This window comes from Heptranchias perlo, chromosome 32 (genome assembly GCF_035084215.1).
Source record: "Heptranchias perlo isolate sHepPer1 chromosome 32, sHepPer1.hap1, whole genome shotgun sequence".
Taxonomy (NCBI): domain Eukaryota; kingdom Metazoa; phylum Chordata; class Chondrichthyes; order Hexanchiformes; family Hexanchidae; genus Heptranchias; species Heptranchias perlo.
Window position 1 is genome coordinate 24,881,149 of NC_090356.1, and position 22,614 is coordinate 24,903,762.

Sequence of the window (22,614 nt, forward strand, 5' to 3'; positions counted from 1 at the left end):
GACAGATTGTTGATGCTAACAGCCGCCGCATCACCCTACCAATTAATGAATTTCTCACAGTTTGCTTTGTCCTGACAAAAACTGATATTGTTGGAATTGTGTAGAGATCAAAGTTCAGGAGTCCAGTTTTTTAATGATGAGCTGAATTTTGTGCTGTTAAACATTGGCACACAGGGTTCTCAGCACCTTCGGTTCAGGAATGAAGGCAGCTACTGAATCATGCGTATTTATAATAATTTTATGTTCATCAAGTTGAAAGAACTCAGCACAATGGAACAGAACACTTCCCATTTTGGCCTCCCAGAGTCTGCATTTAGTACCCCCAGGTCAGAAACAACACAGATCAGATGCAGAGTAACATTGGGGTAAATTTTAACCGGGAGCTGGGAAGAGGGCGGGAGGGTGGAACTCCTGGCGGGAAATTCGGAAGTACGGTTTTCCCGGACAGCCTTACGATTTTGACGTAAGGATGTCTTTCATTTTTTTTTGTGTAAGTTTCCCGCCAGATTGACAGGCTGGCCGTCGGTCGGATGAGAAAACAGCCAGGGAACCGATACCAGAAGGTAAGTTGTAGGTGGGGGGGGGTCATGGGGTGGTCGGGGTCATCGGGGGGTGGGACATCTGGGGGGTTGGATATCGTGGGCGGGGTCGGAGATCATGGGGGGACGTTGGAGATCATGGGGGGAGGTCGGTCGATTGCGTTTGTGAGGTCGTTGGCAGGTAGGCTTGTTGGGCCTGAAAGAAGCACTCCTGCCTCTCCTAGCCCACAAGCAATGCAATAAAAGCACTTATCTGCTGATCTGGGCCTTTTGGGCTCCTCTTACGTGGCGTGAGGCAGAAGGCCCGGGAATCCCGTGCCCCAGGGGTTAAAAATAAAAAAGTTGTCAAAATGGAGGCTCGCAGTTTCCTTAAAAGCTTTCACTGACCGACCCACCTCCTGAGAGCGGATTGGTCCCCCGCCCCTCGTCCCGCCTCCATGAAAACCGGAAGTGGGCGGGTGGAGGCGAGTTGGGGTCGGGTTTTAGTGTTTTTACAATTTTTACCTTCCCACCCACCCCCAACCCACCTGTTCATGGGGTTAAAATTGACCCCATTGTCTCTGCTTTGCCCTAACAATATGCATCAGCCCCAATCGCAGAAGAACAATCCCTACAGCACGTGAGTGACACTTTCCATCTCCCACATCAGTCATCTTTGTGGCCTCTCTGACTCAAACTGCCAATGCAGAGTTATACACAGTCTTGTGCAGCAGAACTGGGTTGAGACAGCCCAAATTCAGTTCATTTAGGACCTTTATGCCTGTCAGAGAAGGGAGACTTTTATTCTGTCGGTGTGGGCTAAATTCAAACTCAGGCCCCAGAGGTGAGGGACAATGTGAAATCCAGCCCATAATTATTATCCTACTTTGCTTCTTCAATGACATATGCTAGGAATTCTCTGGGAGCTTCTCCAGCTTCGCTGCCAGACCTTCAGTGAAAACCCTATTTATGTGTGTAAACGAGTTTCCGCCAAACTTCCAAAGTTACAGCGGCAGAGCAGGAGAAGCTTTGAGGAAATTCACCCCCTTAGGCTCTACATTGATAAGCTACAAACTCTTGACTCATCTTTTTGAACTGTTTGAGAGGAGTACTGTTGAGTTTAAGGGTTTTTTTTTTGGATAGATCCAGTTCCTGTTACTCAATACTCTGAAAACCCTAGGGTCAATTTTACATGCCAGCTAATGAAAAAGTTTATGTGGGCATTTTGAATTTACTTCTAATTTTCAGCCCTTGGTTTCAATTCAACCAATTAACGACCAACTGAGCTCGCTGGCTCCTTCCACTTGTGAATTGTGCTGTGTGCTCCGCACCCTTCCCGTGTAGGTGCTCCTTGAACTTATAACATCGAAGATTACTTCTCTGTTTGCATGACAAGATTGTACAAGGGTACAGACTTGAACTTCAGGAGGCTCAGAAATTATAAGCGCTAGAATCCCTTGGAGGAAGTCATCATGGACATCCTTGCAAACAAGAGCACGGAGGGAGTTGAAGATGGTGAAGCTGCAGGCCTCTCCATAACTCATGGCCAGTAATCCACCTCTTATGTATAGTTCCAGTTTGCACTTACTCCCACACAGATATACAAGACAAATGTGCACATATCACAATTAGTGTCATCTATTGTGAAAATGTGCTTTGGAGCCAGCATTCTAACATTTGTTCCTCTTCTGCCACCGTAGGCATGGAAGAGCTTAGCATTGCCAATATCACAGCACTGCGAATATCTATCACCAACATTTGCAAGCAATACCACAGCTACACACATCAAGGAGGACACAGTTAGTGAGCTTGAGGGAGTAGTATCAGGTGAGTCATTTACACAGATGAGGAGGAGAGAGTGGTGGAGCAGGAAGCCAAAGCCCAAAAGGTAACATCATTGCCATCAATGGCCCATCTGTGATGAAATCCAATATTTTGTCCATGGCGTTCTTTTTGTTATGGTAACTTCAGGGTTAAAACCAAAGTTCACTTAAAGAAAATAATCCAGTCGGTTTGATACAAATCAGCCCAGGAACAGATGATAGGACAGATTTTCCTCTTATAACACTCGAGTGTAAAGAATCGATTGGGCGAAGCGCATAGCGGAAAAATTGAGCGGGAGGATGGATTGGCGGATGGACTCCAAACAGTTTTCGGTCCATTTAAATGAATAGATGGAAAATCAGGCAAGTCCTGTTACATTAAGGAGTGTGAAGCCTGCTGCTATGTCTCTCAGCCTGACACCCCCTCAGCTAAATGCATCAGCGACAGGCTCCTGAAAGTTGAAGCCCAAGGTTTCCAGAGGCCCAGTCACAGCGTTGATGGGAGAATCTGTCTGGACTTGGTCCCTCTCTTCTGCGGCTCCCCTGCAGATGGCTGCGATAACTATTCTATGGTGCACTGCAGTTGTAGAAATACTTCATAATTGAGAGGCTGGAGGTGCACTGCTTTACATTCTCCAACAACCCTTATGAAGTGTTCACTGGAATCACAAAAGATATCATTAATGTCTTCAGATCATCGATCATCTCCCTTTTGAAGGCAGGCTCATGGGGGTACCAATTCCTTGCCCCTCTGGCAGAGGAATGCCTTGGGCTGTGACCGCCACATGCTCCTGTTCACTTGTGGCGGCTGCTTCACCTGGTGCTCCTGCCTCGAAACAATATCTGAGTAGCCCGGAGTTCTGGGATCTGTGATAGTGCTTGTGCTGGGTGGACTGTGCAACACAACCTGCTGCAAAGTGCTGAGGTCCTAGCTGTCACCAAGGGGAGCGAAAAGGATTGAATTGCCTTCCAACAGAGGTAAGAAGCCAAATTATGGTTTGTCATGCTGCTATTATCCGATGTATGCCACAGTGTTGCTGAGTTAGAGTGAGAAAGGGTAACCATGACACCAAGAAGAGGACAGTACTTGCTAGGCTCTTGCAGTACGCCTTCAAACTCTCCCTCTCTAACTATTTCAAAAGACTCTGGGTTTGAAACATCAAATATGGACAGCACTTTTGACAGCTGCTCACAATCACCACAAGCGTTCACCCGTGCTTAACTTGCCTGTCCGCGCTCCATTCATGACCTGCCCAGCTATGTGTTAGGTGCTGCTTCCTCTCACTTTCTTGATCTCCAGCAAAAGCAAGGGGAATGTTACTAGCAGACAGGGTTAACCCAGCCTCAATGCAGCAATTGAAAGGGCCCTATTAAAATAGACCATATGTGAAAGAACTATTGGTCCGATAAAGGCCAATAATATGGTTGGGTGCAGTTATAGTGGGACTGCTATTGTTAGGCGCAGTGTACATCTGCGTTCCACTAAGATGACCTGCAAGATCAGTTCGTTTAAATACATTTTCGATGTTCCTGCATATAGTGCATGCCGCAGGTGTTGGGAGTGGGTTATTTAGCACTAGAAAATCTTAAAGGAGAAGTGGATCAAAATTTAAAGCATGGCAAAAGAAAGGTGCAGAGGCAGAACAGCACTATTCCACAATACTGCTTTGGAGGTGCTTCTACACCAGGTGGTACAGAGAGGAACAGATGGTCCCATGAAAAGTACTGGCAAGAACAGCCTGGATGGAAGTGAAGGACAGTGTTAATGCTGTCTCACTTGTTGCTTGTACGTGGGAGCAGGTGAGGAAGAAATCTGCTGTCTATACAAGGTTGCTAAGGTAAACGTGCTGACATTACAGATACCGTAATCGCACTTCAGTTTAAGCGTGGTGCAGCATAACAGAAAGACGATGGCCAGCTCTCTAGCAACTTTTCATCCACTTTCCAAGTGTACAAGCATGCCTATGTTTTGCTATGGCTATCTGCATTGCTGCCCTCACAATGCGTCTGCCCTGATCCAAGCATTTATTCCTGTTGCTGCGAAAGGTACCAATTTTACACTTTTGTTACAAGGCTCTTCCCCCATATTGGTATTTGCTGTTGCAATTGCAGCAGATAAAACGTTTGCATGGGAATTCCTTTGGAGGTGCAGGTGGAATTACAGGAGACGCAAACTGTTGGTTGGAGGGTCAGCGCAAGGGCTCAGCAGCTACTGGGGCCAAGGCTTTAGAGCCCGCTGGGTCTGTCCACAAATGCAGTTTGGTAGCTCAGCATCAACAGTCCTTACAGTCATTTCAGAGTGTGGCAAGCAGCCTGTACAATTTGAGGGTGTTTATTGAAGAGTCCACAATTTGCTTTTCTGCTATGCTGCATGACCACTTGAAAATGAGGTTATGTAAAATGTAGGATACAATAACTTGGGACACTTTTGCTGTACTGTCCTGCAACAGTCCTCCGGTTAGCCAAGGCATTTGAACCTTTGCTTTAGAATGCTGACGCATCATGCCCCTGCATGATGCGCCTTTTGTCAAATGGGTAAACAGCAATGGCAGCCTTGATTCCCTAACACCCAGTCTTCCTTGCTCATTCATCCAGTCTTCCTAGCTCTTTAAGTAATGGTTACACTCTGCATTTTTGTAAAATGAATCAACCTTGCCAACTGTTAGGGTGGCAGACTTTATGATTCAACACCTGTGGCCGCAATGAAGAAGTGGAACTCCTTTATGTTCATGAAAGGGTTTGCACTGGAGGTAGGATCCCATATTGTCACATGCACACTATCAATAATGCCCGGTACTTTGGAGAATCCAGCCAGACGGTTCTTTGGTGTTGCTACATGTCTCGCATGGCAATGTTGACGAATTGAGAGGCCTGGCCTACAAGAATGTGCAAAATTCAGTGACAGCTTCTTTGGAGAAATGCAGTTGCCACATATAGATTTCAGCCAACGTGTCCAGGTACAAATGTCTAGGCCTATATACATGGCTGGTGACATAGTGGGTCCTCATTGATTTCTTGAGGTGCAAATGTACCTGTCTGGTGTGCCTCGTGATTCTCCTCCTCCAAAACCTCCAAACAGGGAGGTATGTCCACTGGGATATCCATAACTCCTCTCAAAGCAGCACACAGTGATTTGTTGAACAAAAAGCAAAATACCCTAGATGCTGAAAATCTGAAACTAAAACAAAAAATGATGGAAACATAGGTCAGGCAACAACTATAGAGAGAACAGACAAGTAGATGTTTTGAGTGTGCGTACAATGATTGTTCTCTGGGGAAGCAGGAACAGATAACAGATATGGTACAACTTTAAAGAGTTGTCAGTAAGACTCCAATAAGTTTCACTTAGCTCCTTTCTCCACAACAGTAATGTAGAACAGAATCAGTGAAGGACAACCAGCCAGACAGGAATCTGAAGACTAGCAAAACACCGTTAACAGCCAGGATCCAAGTGAAGGGAAGAGGCTACCCTAGCACTGTTCAGGTGCTTCAAACATATTTTGGGGATATCCCCAATTAACATAAAACTCAGGGCTTTAGTGCACAATATATGCAAGTACTCTAAGATCCACAGACACTTCTGGGTCACATTATTATATGTACTGTGCATTGGGTGCTTAGAAGGCCTCAACACCTCATAAAATGGGGAGCTGGTGCCCAACACGGCAGCAGCGCTACAAGTGCCAAAGTTCTATTAACAGCCCCGTCGTGTTTTTACTGAACTTGTGTGGAAATGCCTGGTCTCCACCACGAAACAGCTGATGGTGGAATGTTTGAAATCAGGAGCTCTCATCATGTGGGGACTGGAAAGGGCAGATCTTTGTCCAGTCACTGCCTGGTATGATATAGTACAGCATTTTGGTGACAGATCTTTGAGCAAATCACTGGTTAGGATTGCGGCCCTCAACAAAACATTGGTGAATAACATTGGTCTATATTGTAAAAATATTATATACGGTAATTTATTCTAGCAGTTCAATAAACACCATGGGGGTAATTTTAACCCTCAAGAATGGGTGGAGTGGGAGATTAAAATAACAACTTTTTGAAGTGGGACCACATTCCGGCTCTAATGTGCCCATTTCAGGCAGGTTTGGATGCGTGCACACAACAGACACCTGCCCCCACTTAGGGTTAGGGTTAGGCCCAACAAGCTTACCTAGTGCAACGTGACCCCGTGATCGGTCGCTCCCCGGTTCCCCCACCCCCCCCCCCCCACCATGCAACCGTGATGTTGGATCCACCACTGCTCCCCAATGCTGGACCCCCCGATCCTGACGCTGGACCCCCCCGATCCCAATGCTGGACTTCCCAATCCCTGATGCTGGACCTCCCCCCCCGACAGATATCGTCCACTTCCCCCCACCACAACAATTTTTTCCAGGGCTCATGATCTCACTCCCGCTACCGGCCACCTCTCTGATTCGCGGATCCTTTCCCTTCTGACAGACAGTCTGTCATTCCGGCTGCCTGTCGCATGGGAATCCCAGAAGCTCAAATACTCACCTTCAATTAAGTTGCGATCGCAGATTGCGACGCATTCATTTGGCTTCCAGGTTCCCCACGCAAATATCTAGGGACGGGCTGGGTTCCCGGCTGCAAGTTAAAATCATATCCCATAAATCACTCAGGCTGCTGAAATGTAGTTTATAATGTCATCTAAATAACCCAGAGTACAGCCTCATTACCTTCTTCCAAACCATCCGTAATTCTGTATTTATTTCTGGCAGCGTATCCTATGAAATCTGGGGTAGTTTAACAGTCATGGAACGGTGGGCATGTCAATTAGATTCCTGTGGTGTTCGGAGCAGAGCTGGTGAGTTGCAGTGTGCTGGTGACTTGATTAGATCGCCCCATGCCACAATAAGCACGGGTTTATATGGAGGCAGTAGGAGTCATTGCCTGTATCATTGGACACGCTTATTGAAATGGAAGCAAAACCAGCATCTTGTACTACATTGTGTGGTGTGCTATTCCTCATCATATCTATGACTAGCAGGAAAAAGCCTGCAGGATGACATTTCAACCTTTTTTTCAATTGTGCTGAAGTATTACAGATATTGGTAGAGAACACCTGTCAGTTAAAATGGAAGCATATGTTAAACAGTCAATTAAAGAGGAGGTATATGTTAGATTGTCAATTAAAGGGGTATTTAATAATCTTATAATTCTAATTTTAAATTTTTTGTTACTTAAATTCTTTGCATACCAGTCAAATTAAAGTTGAGGCCAGTGCTCTGTTCAGGTTGCATCCAAATGCAGGCGAGCCTTTCAGGTGCTAGAAGCGGTGTAGAGGAGAGTGATGAAGCTGATCCCTGGTGTCAGAGGGAAGAGCAATGATTAATGACTTGATAAAGAGGCCTCTTCAGCTTTGAAATGAGACAGCGCCGAAGGAACCTCAAAGTGACATGTGATACTCAACAGGATAGAGAAATTAAACTGGAAAAATTACTTTCAGGGCAGCAAGACAAGAAAGCACAAATTCACTTTTGTGAAGGGCGATGTTAGGACAGATATCATACACGGGGTGATCGACAACTGGAACAACGTGCCAGGAATGATGGGTTGAGGCCAGGACACTTGATTTATTTAGGAAACTGTTAGATGCTGATCAGATGAGATCAAATGGACTGATGGGCTTTGTTCATCCAAACCTATCTTATATTGTGACCATGCAAACCAGAACAATATAAGGGGAAAAACATCATGCATCAACAATAATTCCCAAATGGTGACAATTAAAAAACTTATCAGCAATACCAATATGGGAATCAAATCTGATTTTAAAAAAGTACAAGATGATTCTAAACAAGATTCAGTGGTCCCTCTGCACCAAGAACCCACAAAGAAACAAGTGGCTGAGCTAGGCCAAAATATATTTGGTCTTGGGTGCCAGGCATCAGTACTGTTGGTCTCCTGGCTTGAAGCAACATTAACAGAGCAACCAGGGATTTCATATCTGGCTGGGAGGAACAATATGATAGAATCATTATTAGGCATCCTGTCGTCACTCCAACTGCACTCTAACAATGTATTTTCTGGGTCAATCTCCAACTAACCATGAACAATATCAAATGGACCACAGCTATATATGTGATTTGGTGGCAGTAGTATTGAAGATAGTCAACCCAGTGCTGGCAGACTCAAACAGATGCAGGACTCTTCCAGCCCCACATCATCTTGAGGCTGTGCCAAAACTTTCCTTGCAGGTAAGGGAAAAGGAAGGATTCCATGAAGTCAGTACTGTCCTAGAAAAGACCTCCATGGCCTATGTCTTAACTGGAACGGGATGTAAAGGTATGTGTAGCTCCAAGATATACAGGATGCTTCTCTTCATCGTGAGCAGAATTGGGATGGACTCTTGAGGGGAGATTTTCCTGGATCTGCACCCAGTAGCACTGGATTGCCTGGGCACAGCGAATACTGAAAAATCTGGCAAGTCGGAGTGCACGCTTCTAAATTAACCCACCCAATACTCCTCCATTAATTTAAATGGAGGAAAATCGGACTCGTCCTTTAGAGGAGTGCACTCTTACTGTCTGATTTTCAGGTAATCTCCGCACCCAAGCAATCCAGAGCACCTGGATACAGACCCAGGAAAATCTCCCGTACTGATTCTGTGGGACTTAGCAAGTCTGCCTGCTGTGAGTCCACTGGCTCGAGAGCCAAAGCTCTGCCAACTAGGGACTAATGACATGTTATAAGCTAGGGGTCCAGCAAACCTTCATATACCTGGGATGATCAGAAGCAGCAAATGGACATTTCATTCATGCTTCTATCTCTGCATTGTCTACTTGGACAGAATGGGTCTAAAGTCTTTGCTGAACGTGTGGATTTCAAGCAAGAGAGTTAGGGTATGAATACTAAAATCATGATTTTAATAGAATGGATAGTAATTGAAGAGGGAAATGGATGACAATGATAGGGGAAAATTGAGTGACAATTGGAGGAAGAAATGTATCAAAATTAAAGGGTGAAGTTGATGGCAATGAAGGGGTCAAATCTGGGAGCAGTGCTTTGAGAGAAGGGAAAGAGGGGAGAAGCTGGGAGTGACCCTTTGGAGTTTGAGAGGAAGGAGATTGTCAGCATTGTCAGCGGGATTGGGTAGGGAGAGTGCCAGCATGAATGTGGTAAGGGGAGGGGTGGAAAGATTGCCAGCATGAATTCTGGAAGAGGTATGACTACTAGCTTGAATTGGATGTTTGTAATAAAAGTTACCAGCTTATCTGGGTTGGAGAAGAGTTCCAGGTTGAATTGAGTAGGGAGAGGAAGAAGAGAACTAGTCCAAACTGGGAAAGTTGGAGAAGAAAATGTTTTTGTGAAAGGTAAGGGGTTAAATGGGGTACAGCGTCTTTGTGAACTGGTCCAGTGGGGCGAGAGTGCCTTTGTGAAATTGGACAGCAGGGAGAGTAACTGTTGAGGCAACTTTTGAGGAAGTGATGGTCTGTTGAAAATCCAAATGTTATGTTGCTTTTCTTTTTCTTAAGATTAAAAATCTATCAATTGCTAAGTATGAAAGTACTGAAAATTAATCAGAATGAACATATGTTAATGTACAAATTCTAAATTTTCTAGGTGACCGTGACTCTCCAAGGAATGTACCACCAATTTTGTGTCTTCCCCTTTAGGCTTTCACTTATGATTTTTTTCCCTCAATGTGTGTATGGTGCGGGGGTTGTATTATTTATCTGAAGCTGTTGGTCAACTTTTGCCAGTTTTCTAATAACATGCCTAGCATAGATAGTGCATATCCATGCCGTTAAGAACTGATATCGTTTCTCCTTATCGGCTAACCCTTATTCTGCTGGAGAATCTTGATTAAAACTTGCACATAGAAGAGTTTAAGGGTTAAAAACCTGGTGCGGGAGTTCAGATGTTAGCGGCTGCCCCAAGTCCAACAGCCATGAGCCGCCTGAGGAAACTATGAAGTGGTCCAAGGTCTGTTTAAGACCATTTCCACACCGCCTGAGGAAGGGGAAAGCCCCCGAAAGCTTGTGGGATTAAAAATAAAATCGTTGGACTATAACTTGGTGTTGTAAAATTGTTTACAATTGTTAACCCCAGTCCATCACCGGCATCTCCACATCATGTTTAAGACCAGAGCAAGGAAAGAAAAGCACAGCTACTAATATTTTTTAAGGGGAACAATTTTCATATAACCTAATATTTTAGCTAGCATTATTTTTAAACATATAATTATATAAAGTCAACACTATAAAAGTGAAAAGATTTTCAAATGGCGGGTCCTGCTTACCTCAAGAACTTCTGGCAGCTGCGCAGAAGTGGCCCGCAGGAGGCTTGCGCTCCTTATCGAAGCTTCTGGAAGGAAAGGTTGTTCTTTTTCGAGGGTTTTTAGTGAGATGGTCGGTGGAAGCTACAGGGTAAAGAAGCGCACGTGTGTGCCCTCAGAAAAGCAAAAAAAAGGTTTTCCAAACAAAAAGATTCAACCCCTTTTCAGGTAAATGAACTAAATAACATCATTCCAGTTTTCATTCCGGCGGTAAGTGGAGGACAGTCCCAGAAAGAAAATGTAAAAACTTTTCATGTTGTAATGTACATCAACTAGCACATTTAAAGATAATGTTTTCTGAAGTGTATGAAGATGGAAATTAGTGTGTGATATAAAGTTAAGAGTACAAATGTGCTCAACAGCTGATGGTGGTAAAAATTGCCCTTTGATCTTATCCAAAGGCTTTTACTGGGGCCTCAACCAAAGGTCTAACAATTCAAGCCAGAACCAACCTTCTAGTGTCTTTATTGAACTGTAAGTAAGTAGTAAGTATAGGTCAAATCCTATTCCAAACCACAGTGCAGGACATTTGGGCAATGATCTCTCGTGTCTACTTGCAAAATGCCTGGTGTTCCCTCTACACCCAGGAGTGATGCAATCCTAAATTAATTTATGTACACTTAATTATTGTACACTTAATTACTTAATTATTGTACACTTACTAGTGTCACTGAGTCCTCCATGTTATTATGAAGTAAAAACAGAAAATACACAACAGGTCTGTCAGCATCTGAAAAGAGATAGAGCTTAATATTTCCGGTGTAGACCCTTTGCAAACATGACAACCTACAACATTTGTAAAAACTGACAACTTCAGAGAATGCTGAAAACTCAAAAACAACTGAAAAACAGCTGTGAATAAAGACTTCTGACCAAAGCCACTGCTTTATTACCTGAATATGTTTTTTTTTAATAATGTTTTGGAATCACATTCTGCAATTCAGTTTGTTTTTCAACACTGAACCCCTGTGGCCTCATCTAAATGACATATGAAAAGTAGTTACAATGGGAATGCAGCTGCAGGTATCCTCAATATTGCCAGCTTTATTTAAGGACATAGAGGTGCACTTTTTGCAGTGGTGGATTTAGACATTTCAGAAGGAGGATATGTGCACAGTGAGTGCAAACTTTATTTTTTAGGTAAATTTTGATTTTTTACACTTTTGTGATCATTTTCCAGCATTTTTGAGTCTAGTGTAATTCTGCTTTTGAAGTTAAAAAGAATAATGATGAAATGTATTAGGTCCTCAAGTGAGTTTACCAGCAACACAAGTATTATCTACAAAAAGGAGCACATTTCAGAAATGCCCAAAACTGACACTCTGAGGCCATCCTTTGCAATGCCATTGATAAAGATATTGAATATGATGAGTGGCAATGGACAACCTTAGCTCACCTTTTTTTTGAGAGAGGTAGATGCAATGAGTCTCCCATCCAGCCATGCACAGATCTTGAAGCTGGAGTATACATCCCAGAAAAAAATCCAAGAATTAGCCATGTTTTCCTATAGCTTCCAATTTCTTCAAGAGGAACACACAAGACACTAGGTTGGAAGCATTACAAAAATCAATGAAAGCAACATAAGTGGGGTTCCTTTTAGCCTTGCAATATTCTGCAATCTCATACAATACCACAAACTGCCCTACATATTGCTCATGAGAGCAAAATACAGCCTGTTCCTTTCTGATTGCTCTTGTGGATCTCCAAAGCCTCCAATGTGCATGCCACAACAACCCAAACAAATCATTTACAAACCAGTGATATCAGCAAAACTCTTTGCATGCACACAAGCAACTTTCGGGGCATGCTGGGTGACTCTTAATTTGAAAAGCTGGAGGCAGTAGAGGCTGGAGCTAAAAAGAATGGACAACACTGCAGAGGTTCTGACTGTTGGCACTTATGACTATGTTGGCTATGACATCATCCCAAAAACTGCTCCAGAGAGGGTCAGAGTATTTGTCATGATGTAAAATACAGTCACAGTTCTGCAAGTTCCTACAGTGTATTATTACTATTACTTGAAGATCCAACATGAAGTTAAGCTCAAGGTGAAAACGCAAAGGCGTCTTTTCCAAACAATAAAACAGTGCTGGCAAAGTGGGGTTATATTTTACAACTCTTGGAACTGGATGAAGTGGGAATTAGGGAAGAAAGGACATTGCATTGTTATTTTATATCACTGCAACTAAACGGTAATTAAGGATAGCTCTCATTGTTTTTCTTGTCAGATAGAAAAATGATGAGCCAAGCAAAGGAGCCTTACAGAAATAAACATTCAACTTTCATGTATGAGTAGAGAAAGTTATGTGTACCTGTAGATAGAACAAACAGACTTTAGAATGAAGTAAAATCAGAAAATGCCAGAGAAGCTCAGCAAGTCAGGCAGCATCTGTGGAGAAGGAAAAAGAGTTAACGTTTCAGGTCGAAGACCTTTCAGAAGAAACCTGATCAAACACGAGAAGGGAAACAGAAAACAATGAAGGTGAACAAAGTAAAAGAGACAAACGGAGATCCCATCAGAGAGAAGAACTTTAGAATGAAGTGTGGAAACAAAGTTACCAGTTGATCACAGCACAGCTGAAACAACAATTATTTAAAAAAATAGCTGGAGGGAAAAACATTTTCTCATGACAAAAGTTAGCTTGGATGATACATTTGAGGTCAACACACTGACCACTCAACTTGCTCAAGACAACTTCCAACTGAACAAGGAATGTCAGAAGGGGAAATTCAGGGGACCAGTAGCTCAGCCACACTCCAGAAGAAATGCTGCAGCCACATCGCACTCTTTGACGTTGAAGAGTTGGAGATGCTGCTGCAGGAGGTGCACCAAAGGAAGTTGGCACAGTCCAGTAAAAGTACATGTGCTGGCTGCCTGGAGGGAGATCATTTACCAAGTCAGTGCAGTAACCCAGGTCCATCTCACCTATTCTTGTTGGGGCACACTAAGCATGCCACAGTCCTAAGTTGGGAACAGTCACACCCTCTAGGAAATACCATTTGAAGCATTGTATCCAAAAAATGGCATTTTGCGCATACACTTTCAATGTGCCTAAGCTACATGCCATACTTTCTTGAAGGTTAAGTTGGCAGATGAGAAACAGCAAACAGATGCTGAGGTGTCCAGGCCAACATGCGCTTCTGCTGTTAGGGAGTTTCTCAGTGGAGTCAGCTACTGTGGATGCAAAGGATAGCCCTGTTCTCCAAAGAGCCATCCACCCATGTTTCTTCAAACTCTCTTGGCTGATTCCTGGATAATGGCCATTGATGTGCATGGTGACATTTCTGTAGTGAGATACCACTTGAACAATAATTAATTGTTTCTCTTGAGATATGGGTTGAGATATGAAGAGGGATGATGTGCACATGGGTACTATGTGTGATTGTTTTCACTCAAGGGAACCCTGCCACCTGGTAAGTACTGTATGTCCTTTCCAGCTGAAGCCTCCTTTCCAGAGGAAAAGTGATGACAATGTTCTCCCTTGTAAGCATAATGGCTGTAATTTCCCTGATATGTATATGCATTTCAGACTGCCTATTGTGGCAGGTGTCTTCTGGGATGACTTGGAAGGATCCTGTATAATTGAAGCTTCCTGTTGCATAACCTTCACTTCTATGGGAAGAGCAGTTATTGATCCAGATGTTGTATATAGGTCATTTTGCAGCAGATGGAAAAACTCTGGCAGCCTATCTCTTATGGCATGTCCAAGTACTGGTGTAACAATAGGTGTGGCCAAAGTGCCCTCTGTGTGAAGTACTTCTATCCTACCTGCCCATTCACCTTGCCTCTGATAAGCTTCATCCCATGTATGTTTTGTCATTCTCAGGGTCACAGTAAACAGTTCTCCTGGTTCAGGGGGAGGAGAGGGTGTGCAGAGATGGCAGAGGGGAAAGAATAGGGAAGGGTAGCAAAGAATGGGTGGAGGGGAAGAGAGGAGAGGCAAGTGATCAGAGAGCAAGAGGGGGAGAGTGAGAATTAGAAAGGTTTTTGGGAGAGAACCGCTGTCGTTGATTTTCTCCTCTTCATAACAATTATCAGCCACAATGTTTTAGTGAGTTGAACAGGCAGTTGTTACTATATTTGGTGAGGTCAATGGTCGATTTTACCATATATATTTATGGGGGAAAGGAAGGGAAGAGATTTGGCAATGAGCCCAGTAGGAAATCGAGTGAGCATGTATAGGCTTGATGGCCTTTTCTCATCCTGAATACATAACGTTTAGTGAGTTCAACAAGTGAATTCTACTATAATGAATCCAGTCGGCAATTGTTAATCACACCTACTGCGTGTATCACCGGCTGTGACAGGCAGGGTGTGACACTCTTAACATTGAGAACATCAATCATCAGCTACAGATGTAACAGGTACCACAGGCACTGTAATGGGATTTTCCCATAGGAACAAGCTTTGCTTTAAAGTTTTTGATGAACTGCGTGCCCTGCATACTGAATTTAACAAATAATAGATACTAGTTGTTCTCCTGTGGTATTGCACTGGGGAAGTCACGAGCCAAGTGCAATATTCAGATCAAGCAGCGTTAGAGAGCAAGGAGATAATTGGACCAAGGCAGGTGGGAGTGGGTGAAGGGAGATACAAGGGGAAGGGGAGAGAGAGATGGAGAGAGGAGGGGAGAAGGAGCAAGGAGGGAAAGAGGATTGCGAATTGGAGGAGGGGAGGGAGAGTTATAAATGTTCCAACTGTTACCTTTCTTCTTGCAGCTACCCAATGATTCCTTTTCCACCAGCCTTCCATACTTATTGACTAGCGTTGAAAATAATCCTTGCCATTAAAATTAAATTTGGCTTTTTCTAGTGATCGTCTAAATTACTGGCAACTGTTTTACTTTTGCTTCCATGACTCCTTATATACAGATTGATTCTGGATGATGGTGAATGTACTTTAAACTTCCAAGATCTGCTTTCCTAAGCTTCATTTTAATAGTAGATGTTGGAAGACGCAGTGCTTCCTGATTGTTATGCTTTTTTTAAAACTTTGTTCTTTATGCTTGTATGTATATTGGGCGCCCTGGACCATGTTTTGTTTCCCTGAAAGGGATAACAACAATTTGCATTTATATAGTGCCTTTATCGTAGAAAAGCATCCCATCACGCCACGCCACACCAAAGAGATATTAGGAGGGTTCACCAAAGGCTTGGTCAAAGAGGTGGGCTTTAAGAATGGTCTTGAAAGGAAGAGCAGGAGATCGAGAGGCGGAAAGGTTAAGGGAGTGAATTTTGGAGCGTAGGGCATAGAGGTTTGAAGACACAGCCACAAATGGTGGGGCAAAAAGGCAGTGGGGATTGCGCAAGAGGCCAGAGTTGGAGGAACACAGAATTTTCAGAGGCTGTAGGGCTGGAGGAGGTTACAGAGATAGGGAGAGACAAGACCATGAAATGATATGAAAAGGATTAGAACTTCAAATTTGAGGCGCTGGGAGCCAATGTAGGTCAGTGAGCACAAGGGTGATGGGCGAGAGGGACTTGATGCAGGATAGGCTGAAATTTATGGATGGTGGAGGATGGGAAGCTGACCAGGAGAGCATTGGAATACTCGAGTCTGGAGGTGGAAGAGGCATGGAAGAGGCTTTCAGTAGCAGATGGGCTGAGGCAGGGACTGAGGTGGCTTTTATGATATAGGATATAAGAGTCCAAAATTCAGCTCAAGGTTACATAGGACGCCAAGGTTGTGAACAGTCTGGTTCAACCTGAGACAGTGATGGGGAAGAGGGATGGAATTGGTGGCAAGGGTGAGGAGTTTGTGGCAGGGTTCGAAGACGATGGCTTTGGTTTTCCAAATGTTTAATAAGGAGTTTGCGGCTCATCCGGGACTGGATGTCAGACAAATAGTTTGACAATAGAGGCTGTGGAGGGGTCAAGAGAGATGGTGGTGAGGTAGAGCTGGGTGTCGTCAACGTACATGTGCAACCTGACCACATATCTTAGGATGGATTTGCAAGGGGCAGCATGTGGATGAGGAAGAAGAGGGGACCAAGGGCTCCAGAGGTAATAATGCCAGGCAGGAGGAGAAGCCTTTCTGGAGCTGCTCTGGCTACAGTTGAACAGATGAAAGTGGAGACAAACAAAGGCAGACCCAGTCAGCTGGATAAGAGAAGATATATTGGAGAAGGATGGTGTGGTTAATTGTGTCAAAGGCTGCCGAGAGGATGAGGAGGAATAAGAGATAGGTCATCACGGTCACAGAGGATGGCGTTTGTGACTTGGATTAGGGCCGTTTCAATGCTGTGGCAGGAACAGAAACTTGCTTGGAGAGATTCGTACATGAAGTTGCGGGAAAGATGGGCACGGATTTGGGAGGTGACAACACATTCAAGGACTTTGGAGAGCAAAGGGAGGTTGGACATGGGACAATAGTTTGCAAGAACAAGGGGGCCAATGTTATGATTATTACAGCTAATACTTCACCTGGAAAACAGCAACAAGTTGCACCCTGCAGTTTCCATGATTTTCTAGGCAGCCTTCTAAAAGGGTGGAATCTCTGCCCATCCCTAACACGACAAATAACATTGGGGAGGTCTCTGCTGGGAGATCCTGCTTCTGCAGCTCAGTCGGGACCTGTCATAAAACTGAAAAACAGTATGCGGAGAGAGTCGAGATGTACCAACTTCCAGGTGGGCAGAAGTGAGCCACACTTTGGCGGGGGTGGGGGGGGGTCCAGGCCATGAAAATGGCCTAGAATCCCAAATAATGGAACTCTTTAAAAAAAAAATAATCGAGATTGGCCCCCCTTACACAACAACAACCATTTATATAGCGCCTTAAACGTCCTGAAATGTCTCACAGCGCTTCATAGGAGCGATTATCATACAAAATTTGACACCGAGCCCCAAAAGGAGATATTCGGACAGGTGACCAAAAGCTGGGCCAAAGAGATTTTGAGGAGGGTATTAAAGGAAGAGAGAGAGGTGGGGAGGTTTATGGAGGGAATTTCAGGGCTTAGGGCCTAGGCAGCTGAAGGCACGGTCGCCAATTGTGGAGCGATTAAAATCGGGGATGTGCAAGAGGCAAAAATTGGAGAAATGCAAGGGGGCTCGGAGGGTTGTAGGGGCAAAGGGGGACTCGTTGGGGTTTAGAGGGGGCCTAAGCAACCCCCACCTGGATTTTCAGGCTGAATGGGGAAGGCAGGTGGCAGGGATGTGCCTGTAGAGGCGATTGTGCCCACGGCCCCATGCGAATGAAATGCTCTCCCACTTACCTGCGTGCAGTTTTGGTCTCCTTATTTAAGAAAAGACATAATTGCTTTGGAGGCGGTTCAGAGAAGGTTCACTCAACTGATTCCTGGGATGAGGGGATTATCTTATGAGGAAAGGTGGACAAGTTTGGCCTGTATACACTGGAGTTAAGAAGAATGAGAGGTGATCTTATTGAAACATATAAGATCCTGAGGGGACTAGAAGGGGTAGATGCTGAGGGGATTTTGCCCCTTGTGGGAGAGACTAGAACTAGGGGCACAGTTTAAAAATAAGGGGTCTCCCGTTTAAGATGGAGACGAGGAGAAAGTTTTTCTCTCAAAGGGTCGTGAGTCTGTGGAACTCCCTTCCCCAGAGAGCGGTGGAGGCAGGGTCATTGAATATTTTTAAGGCCGAGTTAGATAGATTCCTGATTAACAAGGAGTCAAAGGTTATAGTAGGCAGAGGTCACAATCAGATCAGTCATGATCTTATCAAATGGCAGAGCAGGCTCAAGGGGCCGAATAGCCTACTCCTGCTCTTAATTCGTATGTTCATATGTGTACCCTGAAACTCTGGTTACGTCAGGATCACGGTCTGTGGATTTTCGGGGTCTTAATTTTTATCCTCTACCATTTTTAAAGCTGAGAATACACAGCAAGGTATCAAGCACAGTACACCAGTTGAAGCTAGGTGCCTTCATCGGCAATTTCCTCAGCGATTCTCCCAAGCGGAATTTCTGCCGATCTGCCAATTGGGAGAATCCCATGGAAATTCCAGATGCTGGCATTTAGCAGTACTCCAGCGGGGAAGAGGGGTTTAGCGGTGCGTGGGGAAATCTTGTACTTTGGCAGCACCGGGGAAATGATCCTGGGTTTGGCAGAGCTGGAGTGGGTGTCTCCCTGAAGTTTGACAGTACTGCAGTGGGATTGTCGGTGTCACCACTGCCGGGGGGTTGGTGGGGTGGGGGGGTGGGGGAGCCTGTGGTTTGGTGGGAGTGGAATGTGAGGTTTGGCTCACTGGTGGATTTTTGGCATTTCAGTAGTGAAGGTAAGAGGACTGACAGCTCTGGGTGCGGGGAATTCCATGATTAAGGAAATGTAAACAATACACCAGACACTCTAAGCCTGAAATTTCTGGGACTCTATTCCATTGCCGAAAGTGCACAGGTGCAAGACTTCTGGCTACCAATCTGTTGTGGTTCTGACCCAGTGTCAAATCCCGGGAATGGGGTCATTTGCATAGGGGCAAACTATTTCTGACCTTACTATGGTGTACTTAATGTTGGGGGCACTGGAGATGGCACTAGCGAGATTTCTGTCATCCCTACAGTCTGCTGCTATTACCAACGTCTGCAAGGAGCTGTGGAGGACAGATACAAGAAGCATCTGCTGTGCTTCAAGCAGAGTTTGACAGTGTTTAAAAATGAGCGAGAGCTGTGGTGCAACAGGATTATGTCCCGAATTCCAGTCTGCCCGCACTGTTTCTGTAGCTGCGGTGCACCCCCAGGACTGGGGATTTTGAGCTGTCTGTCTCAGCTTAGTATGCTTTCTTATGTTTGCAGAGCGCAAAACAAAAATTGCAACAGATGTGTAAACAGTGCAGTCTGTTATTTTATTTTTACATTCACATTACGTAGAATGTACAACACAGAAACAGGCCTTTCGGCCTAGCAGGTCAATGCCGGTGTTTATGCTCCACACGAGCCTCCTCCCTCCCTACTTCATCTAACGCTATCATCTAACTTTGTTGCGTTTCTCTCACATGCGCTGTAGTAGTACACACACATGTACACGCAAACACGTACACACATACACGCGCACACACTCACACAAACTTTACCTGAACAAAACTTTTGGAATTTGTGCTCTAGCTTTTTTTTCAAATAATTTTGAAAAACAACTGAACAGAAATTGTTGGAATCTGATGAAAAATATTCCAGGAGTTTGACTGACCAAATGCCACTGATGCATTCTGGGGGAAAAAAATCAGGTACACTGCATGTGTTCAAACAGCACAATCTTCAACTAACAGAATCACAGCTCTGAGCTAAGTCGAGAGCCAGGCAGGTGAGGTCTTCGAGTAAATACTTTAATGAGGGGTATGATAAGACATCAAATACAATATTAATGGATAAATTTAATCATGTTATTGTGAAGTACGTAATGTGATTATTTTACTATTTTGTTTTAAGCCATATTTTGCAATTTAAAAACTTTAGTTACTGCGAAAATAGTGCATACATTTTTTCAGAAAATATGCGAGGGAAAGCTAATGCAGCACCACCTAGTGACATGACTGGTAACCTTTACAGCTCAGTATTGTACTTTAACATTGGAATTCCCATTACAGTGCCATCTAATGGCAATACAAATAAGTTGAAATTTAAACTTTGGAATTCCCATTGGAAATGTTTACATTGGGTTTTATAATATAAAACGTGACATAATAAGTACGTGTTATCAGCAAGATTTTCAATAATATGGAGAACTATATACATACATATAGATATATATATTGTAATGAGTATTGATTTTTATTTCCAGTACAACAAAATAGACCTTTTTAACAGGTGAAAAGAATAATATAGGTTAGATATTACCTTTGGTGACACTAACAGACAAGTGCGTAATGCATTCCTCTGTCCGCTATTTTAACAGAGGTTAAAGAATAACAAACATGTTATCTATTTGACCGCTATTAACCAATGACAGTAGTTTCTAGCCTTGTGTTTTAAGGATTTAGAAACAGAACTTGCTTGAAATTCACAGCTGTTTAATTAGAATCAAATAGAAGGAAGGACAGGCTGACGTTTGGATGTGATCATTCCTCAAAACAGATTCTTAGTTTTGTTTTGATAATATTGATTAACACTGATCCCTTTGAATATATTGATTTTCTGTACGTCACCGGTGATTTTGTCCAAAGGAAGCTGATATATGAGGAGACAGGCCAAGCGTTGTCATGTTCTGTGAATGAAAGTACTTAAAGTACATATAACTAAAAGTTTCTTCTACTTTTCAGTAATTGGCCACAAACGACTCTTCAACTCTCTGACATCTGCAAGATCTAATCCCAAAGCTCAGCGCTGTGTCTTTTAAGAATAGTTTTCTTGACTACAGTAGAAGTATTTGTAAGCAAATGTAAGCAGCTCCTATCTTGGATGAATCGCATCTTGATCAGTGTAAGAGCATGTGGAGGAGCATCTCACCCTGATTTCAGTTGAGTTTGAAGATAGAAAATGTTGAAGTTCACAGCAGGTTAAAAATACATACAAATTACAACATGTCATTTACACTCGACACACAAGCAAATAGTTCTCATCATATTTACCCACCCTGTTCTCATATCCCTTCAACCTCTTCTCTTTCACCCACCTGCCCAGTTTAATTTTGAATGTTGACATGATTTCTGCTTCAACTACTAACCCTGGAAGTAAATTCCACAGCCTCACAACAGTGTGTAAAGAAGTTTCTCCTGCCCTCTATTTTAAAACTTTTACATTTAATCTTATATCAATGGCCCCTTGTTTTTAACCCCTCAACTACTGGAAACAGTCTGCTTTTATCTACCCTGACTCATCCTTTAATGATTTTAAATATTTCTATCATATCACCCTGTAATCTGCATTGCTCTAATGAAAAAAGACTCAATTTTTCGAGTCTTTAATCATATTTATATTTTCTCCTACCAAACAGCATCCGAGTAAACCAGGCAGGTTGATCAGAAGCTAAAATAGGGAACAAAAGGTTAATGCTTTGGTGTGAGTTTTCCTAAAAGTGCATGTTTTTAGGTTTTGTTTTGGAAATATTGACTCACACTGATCCGTCCTGAATCTACTAATTGACGCCAGATCCAATAGCAGCATAATTTCTTCATCCATGTGATTCTCTAGAGAGGCTGAACATGTTCTTTTGCATCATGAAAAGCAAGATATATGCTTTGAGCTCAAGCTGCATATTTTTGAAGGACACGTAGCTCATTACTTTTGGATCAATCCTGTCAAGGAAGTCTTTGACAATTTGCTTGGAAATGTTCTTCATCAACACTCTTCAGTTCATAGTCTGCTTCCTTAATACATTTGAATCATTGCAGACATGTTAGCTGACCCTATATGCAGAGTTACCAAATACAGTGCTAACTTACAACACTTGGTGGCTTCACTGCTGTTTCATTAAGGTGCAATATTAAGTTGATCCAGTTCAGAAGGATGTTTCCCAAAAAGCAAGATTTTGAATAAGTCACCAAAGACAGTGAATGCTGCAACTCATAATTCGCTGGAATCCTATTCGAGGAGAAAGAGTCTGACTGTATTTGCATTTAACTTATCTTAGAAATTAAATAAGGATGATGTCACATCAAGAGGAACAATGGAATGCACCTTCCTTTGTAACATGATAACCATTGCATGCAGCAGAATTGCACACCTTTCAATAGTAAAATAAACTCCAACTGCAGCATTACTCAGAACCTTTATGCACAGCAACCAGACAACTTGAGAATTACAAAGTAGACAAGCAAGAAGTTCACTGGCTAGTCTGTATGTTGCAAGTATGAGACCACTGGATTTCTTAAAACTTCTGCAGAAAGGGCAACAATAATGATTTCCCAACTGAGTTCTACATTAAGAATGACAGGTGCAATGACACCAGAGAAGACCGAGCGTATCTGATCATTTTTCATGCCAGCAGAGTAGTACTCCTGGTGTACTCCAGTGGGGTCATAAACTGATGATATCCCAATTCATGTAGAGTCTCTGGAAAGCACTTTGATTTGCATTAAGATCCACGTTCATG

General features: G+C 43.4%; 2 long non-coding RNA genes across 4 annotated transcripts in view; one reads left to right on the forward strand and one right to left on the reverse strand.

The window, feature by feature from the left end:
* The window catches only part of LOC137300864 (uncharacterized), a 42,238-nt gene extending 31,404 nt beyond the window's left edge, over nt 1-10,834 (reverse strand). The window contains exons 1-2 of the long non-coding RNA XR_010958170.1: nt 10,596-10,834; nt 7,551-7,656 (exon numbers count right to left, since the gene is read on the reverse strand). This is a non-coding gene — a long non-coding RNA (uncharacterized lncRNA). The remainder of the gene's footprint in view (nt 1-7,550; nt 7,657-10,595) is intronic.
* LOC137300862 (uncharacterized) overlaps nt 1-22,614 on the forward strand; it is a 310,362-nt gene that overhangs the window by 31,708 nt on the left and 256,040 nt on the right. The window contains exon 1 of one of the 3 annotated variants that reach the window (XR_010958168.1): nt 10,669-10,799. The exons of the other annotated variants lie outside the window; for them this stretch is intronic. This is a non-coding gene — a long non-coding RNA (uncharacterized lncRNA). Of the gene's footprint in view, nt 1-10,668; nt 10,800-22,614 lie in introns of those variants that run through there. 3 annotated transcript variants of the gene reach the window in all.